This window comes from Phoenix dactylifera, unplaced genomic scaffold (assembly GCF_009389715.1).
Source record: "Phoenix dactylifera cultivar Barhee BC4 unplaced genomic scaffold, palm_55x_up_171113_PBpolish2nd_filt_p 000216F, whole genome shotgun sequence".
NCBI lineage: Eukaryota > Viridiplantae > Streptophyta > Magnoliopsida > Arecales > Arecaceae > Phoenix > Phoenix dactylifera.
In genome coordinates, this window is record NW_024067726.1 from 218,305 (window position 1) to 224,359 (window position 6,055).

The 6,055-nt window shown below is 39.7% G+C and overlaps 1 non-coding gene across 1 annotated transcript; it reads right to left on the reverse strand.

Annotated features, from left to right (window-relative positions):
* Positions 1-616: 616 nt before the first annotated feature.
* Positions 617-725, reverse strand: LOC120105173. The gene has a single exon (XR_005507555.1). It is a non-coding gene; the product is annotated as a small nucleolar RNA R71 (small nucleolar RNA).
* Positions 726-6,055: the final 5,330 nt, after the last annotated feature.

Sequence of the window (6,055 nt, forward strand, 5' to 3'; positions counted from 1 at the left end):
GAAGAGGCGGAAGACGCATGCGTTCGTGAGGAGCTCGAACGTGGACCGCTGAAGATCTGGGGATGCTGGGATTCTGTGAACGTGGAAGCTTGGGAGGAAGGAAATCCGAGACGCGTGGGATGCGAAGATGCTCGGGATGGTTGCGGATGCTGGGTCACGGACGCGGATGAAATGCTTCTTAGGATGCTGACCGGCTGGGCTTGAACGCTTGGGATTGGTTGGAACTCGGGTGCAAGATAGCTTCACAAGCGGAGAAGACGGACTGCTGGTGCTTGGGCTAAGATGCAGAAGAAGCTGGGTCGCACGAGATGCTGGGAAGGGAAAATGAAGCTGCGACGAAGTGGACCGCTGAACTTGACCTCCTTTTAGTGTGCAACTGGGGTCGTCCATGCGGTTGGCTGGTCACCTATAGTGATGCATCTTTTTGAACCCAATGTGCATTTTAGCTTTGATTTCTGATCACCTGTACCCCACAAAAATATAATATTAATGCGGCAATTTTATCATTATTTGTTAGCAATAATACTAATTTAAGTGATGTATAGATCGCACTTTTGTGCTCTCATCAATATGCAGAGAGAATTTTTAAAGAAGTTCTTCCCCACACAAAGGACCAACTTTTTGAAAAGACATATCAGCAATTTCCAACAAAAAGATAATGAAACATTTTATGAATGTTGGAAAAGATTTAAAGACCTTCTTCTCTCATGCCCTCATCACGGATTCGAAACTTAGAGAACCATTAGCTTCTTTTATGAAGGTTTATCTCCACAGTTGAAACAGTTTGTAGAGACCATGTGCAATGGTAGATTCTTAGAAAAGCAACCTGATGAGGCATGGGAGTATTTGGATTCCCTTGCTGAGACTGCCCAACTTTGGGATAACGGGGATAGAAACAACAAGTCTTTGCCTAAGCCTACTAGCTCTGTACAGGGAGGCCTTTACAACCTCAGAACTGAGGATGATCTTTATGCTAAAATGACAGCCCTCACTAGGAAGGTGGAAGAAATTGAGCTTAGAAAGGTTGAGCCTGTCAAGACTATAGAGCTTAGAAACGAGTGTTGTGGTATCTGCGATATGTCGGATCATACTACTACAGATTGTCCCACCATACCGGCATTCAAAGAAGTCTTGCACGATCAAGCAAATGCTATAAACTCCTACCAAAAGCCTTATAACGATCCATACTCGAATACCTATAACCCTGGTTGGAAGAATCATCCAAATTTTAGGTGGAGAAATGATCATCCTCAACAGTCACACCATTCAGCTCCTCCACCTGCACATTCTACTTTTGCATCACCACCCTCTCAAAAGCCAAATATCGAGGATACCTTGCAATCCATACAAACTTTTCTACAAGGTCAAGCTAATATCAATGCTCAAAATACTCGAAATTTTGAAGACATAAGGAACCAATTGTCAATGTTGACTACCGTCCTAAGTACCCAAGAGAAGGGTAAGCTTCCAGCTCAACCCCAACCTAACCCACAAGTGCACGGTAGTAATAATACGGCTCCTTCTAGTTCGCATACAGAACATGCAAAGAGCATCATGACTTTGCATAATGGAAAAGTCATTAATCAAACCGTCCCATTGAGACCGCAGGTCACTTCTAATTTTGATGCTCCCAACGCCGATGAAAGGAACAAAGAAGAAGTTGAGGTCCCAACTTCTACCGAAAAAGTTGAATGTCCTTTTCCTCCACCTTTTCCACAACGGTTAAAGCCGTTGCAAAAGCTCGAACCTAATTATGAAATTCTTAAGTTTTTTAAGCAAGTAAAGATCAACATACCTCTTCTTGATGCAATTAAACAAGTACCCTCATATGCCAAATTTTTAAAGGACTTGTGTACTGTTAAGCGCGATTAAATGTTAAGAAGAAGGCATTTTTAACTGAAAATGTGAGTGCTATTTTGCAGCACAACATTCTCCCTAAATATAAAGATCCAGGTTGCCCAACCATCTCATGCATCATAGGTGACTTTAGGATAGAGCGAGCATTGTTAGATTTAGGGGCGAGTGTGAATTTGTTGCCATATTCTGTATATGAGCAACTTGGTTTAGGTGAGTTGAAGCCAACCTCCGTCACTTTGCAATTAGCTGACATGTCAGTTAAAATTCCAAGAAAGATTATCAAGGATGTATTAGTCCAAGTAGACAAGTTCTACTTTTCTGTCGATTTTATTGTATTGCACACACATCCGGCTTTGAACTTACAGTCTCAGATTTCGGTCATTTTAGGACGTCCATCCCTTGCAACTTCTAATGCATTGATTAATTATAGGAATGGCGTCATGAAGCTTTCTTTTAGTAACATGACCTTAGAACTGAACATTTTTAATGTGTGCAAACAACCCAATGATTCCGAAGAGAGTAAGGAGGTTGATTGGGTTGAAACCATCGCAAAAAAATATTTGTTAGCTAAAGCAATTAACGACCCATCCGATGATGGCTTGATTGATTGGTGTCCTAATGGAACCGATGATGATGATTTGTCAGTCACACCTATTGTGGATAATCTAGATATCAAGATGGTCAATGGGTGGAGACCAAAAGTAGAAGAATTTGAGAGGTTGTCGCCTCGAGAGGCGAAAATAGTACCATCCCATGAGCAAGCACCCAAGCTCGAATTGAAACCCTTACCAAAGGAACTTAAGTATGCTTTTCTTAGACCCGAAGACACTTTTTCCGTAATCATCTCGTCTGGACTTGATCATACCCAAGAAAGAAAATTAGTTGGTATTCTAAAGAATCATAAAGGAGCCTTAGGGTGGTCTATTGCCGACTTGAAGGAAATTAGCCCCTTAATTTGTATGCACCGGATATATTTGGAGGACAATGCCAAAACCACAAGGCACATGCAACGAAGGTTGAATCCTACGATGAGAGATGTGGTTAAGGCAGAAATCCTCAAGTTGCTTGACGTAGGTATTATTTATCCAATTTCCGACAGCAAGTGGGTAAGCCCTACTCAAGTCGTTCCTAAGAAGTCGGGTTTGATGGTGGTAGAAAATGAACAAGGTGAACTAGTTCCAACTCGTGTTCCGACGAGTTGGCACATGTGTTGACTATCGAAAGCTGAATTTGGTCACACGAAAGGATCACTTTCATCTACCCTTCCTAGACCAAGTGTTGGAGAGAGTTGCAGGGCATGATTTCTATTATTTTCTCGATGGCTATTCGGGATATTATCAAATTGATATTTCACCAGAAGATCAAGAGAAGACTACTTTCACTTGTCCTTTTGGCATATTTGCTTTTCAACGAATGCCATTCGGGTTGTGTAATGCACCTGCAACATTCCAAAGATGCATGCTCAGCATCTTTGAAGATATGAACGAGAAGTTTTTGGAAGTGTTCATGGATGACTTCTCCATTTTTGGTGACTCATTTGATGATTGCTTGTCACATTTATAAGCAGTCTTAGCTCGATGTGTAGAAAAGAATTTGATATTGAATTGGGAGAAATGCCACTTCATGGTACCAAAGGGAATTATCCTAGGACATATTGTTTCATCGAAAGGCATGGAAGTAGATAGAGCTAAGATCGATTTAATTGCTAAGCTACCTGCACCCAAGACGGTTAGAGATATTCGATCATTTTTGGGTCACGCCGGATTTTATAGGAGGTTCATCAAGGACTTTAGTGTCATAGCTCGACCATTATGTAACCTCCTATCCCTTGATACACCGTTCAATTGGACTGAAACCTGTCAAGAGGCATTCGAAAAGTTGAAGTCTATGCTTAGCACTGCACCCATCGTGCGACCACCTGATTGGTCATTACCTTTTGAGATTATGTGCGACGCTAGCGACTATGCGATAGGAGCTGTCCTAGGACAACGCAAGGATAATAAGCTATATGTCATTTACTATGCAAGCAAAATCTTAAACGATGCTCAAATGAATTACACTACCACCGAGAAATTGCTTGCAGTAGTATTTGCCTTAGATAAATTTCGCTCTTATATCCTTGGTGCTCCTATTGTTATCTTCACGGACCATGCGACACTAAAATATTTGTTGGATAAGAAAGAGGCCAAACCACGCTTAATACGATGGATACTTCTACTCCAAGAATTTGACATCACTATTAAAGATAAAAAGAAAATAGAGAATGTGGTTGCGGACCATTTATCACGGCTAGTTTTTCATGATTCAGTGCCACAATTTTCCATCAAGGACTCATTCCCTAAAGAGCAGTTGTTTGCACTTTCTAGTATGCCATGGTATGCAGATATTGTAAATTTTCTTGTTACAAACCAGATGCCAGAACATTGGGGGTCGACAGATAGAAAAATTTTCTTGCGCGAAGTAAAGAATTATTACTATGACGAACCCTATTTATTTAAATTTTGCAATGATCAAATCTTTAGACGATGCATATCGGATCATGATATACAAAGCGTACTCTCTTTCTGCCATACTGATGCTTGTGGTGGACACTTTGCTTCTAAGAAAACCGCCACAAAGGTCTTGCAATGTGGTTTCTATTGGCCTACTATGTTCAAAGATACCCACGAGTTCTGCAGGACATGTGATTCATGTCAACGTATTGGAAGTCTAACTCGTAGGCAAATGATGCCTCTTCAACCCATTACTATTATCGAAATTTTCGATTGTTGGGGTATCGATTTTATGGGCCCATTCCCACCGTCTTTTGGATATGAGTACATTTTAGTCGGTGTCGAGTATGTGTCCAAATGGGTAGAAGCTGTCGCTTGTAGGACCAATGATCACAAACCTGTCCAGAAGTTTTTAAAAGAAAATATTTTTTTACGATTTGGGATGCCTAAGGTTATAATTAGTGATGGTGGAAAACACTTTTGTAATAAGCCTTTTGAGATATTATTAAAAAAGTATGGTGTCACCCACAGAGTTGCTACCCCATATCACCCGCAAACTAGTGGCCAAGTAGAATTAGCCAATAGGAAAATCAAGCGTATTTTAGAAAAAACGGTAAATCCATCACGAAAAGATTGGTCCTTAAAACTATCAGATGCATTATGGGCCTATCGGACTGCATACAAAACCATTCTTGGCATGTCTCCCTACCAGCTAGTCTACGGAAAAGCGTGTCATCTGCCTGTAGAAATAGAACATAAATCGTATTGGGCAATTAGAAAATTGAATTTTGATTTACAAAATGCCGGTCTAGTTAGAAAATTGCAATTGAACGAGCTTAATGAGATTCACAGAGATGCTTATGACAATACTAAAATTTGCAAAGAATGAATGAAGATCTTACATGATAAATCAATTTAAAAAAAATCTTTTGAACCTTTGCAAAAAGTTCTTTTATATGATTCCCTCTTACATCTGTTTTCTGGTAAGTTGCGATCGAGATGGACAGGTCCTTACATTATAAAAACTGTTTTTCCACATGGGGCGGTTGAGATTGAGAATCCACGGGATGGTAGAATTTTTAAGGTAAATGGACATAGGTTAAAACCTTTTCTTGAGAATTTTGCAGATGAAGAGGACTCATTTTCCTTGGGGGAGCCTTCTTATGACTGAGCATGAAGGCAAAGGTATGTGTATATTAGTTAGGATTATTTTTCTAGTTTTGTAGATTTTATTTTCTGGATATCAACAGCTCAAGGTATTCCTCTTCTCTTCAATATTATTTTCTCTATTGTCTTTCATTATAGCTTTCTTGTATCTATTACATTGAGGACAATGCAATGTTTAAGTTGGGGGCAGGGAAGTATTTTGATTATAAAAAAAAAAAATTTTTTTTTTTGCATTCTTTTCTAAGCAAATGCACATGTATTTTCATATTGAGTTTGTGCAACTATTAAGGCAAGGAATACATGCATACTAGACTGATCAGAGACCTATTATTAGATCTCCGCACATGTATTTAATGATTATAGGAAGGCCTCAGGAGTTCATATTTGTTTAATGCATTTTTATTAAGCCATATCTATAAAAGAAGTACGAGGATCCTTGTCCGTACTAAAAGGTTCATGATTTGATTTTCACATAAAGATAGAAGTTGAATACCTTGGCTAGATCACCTAAGTGCCTTATGATCCGACCTTGATTGACC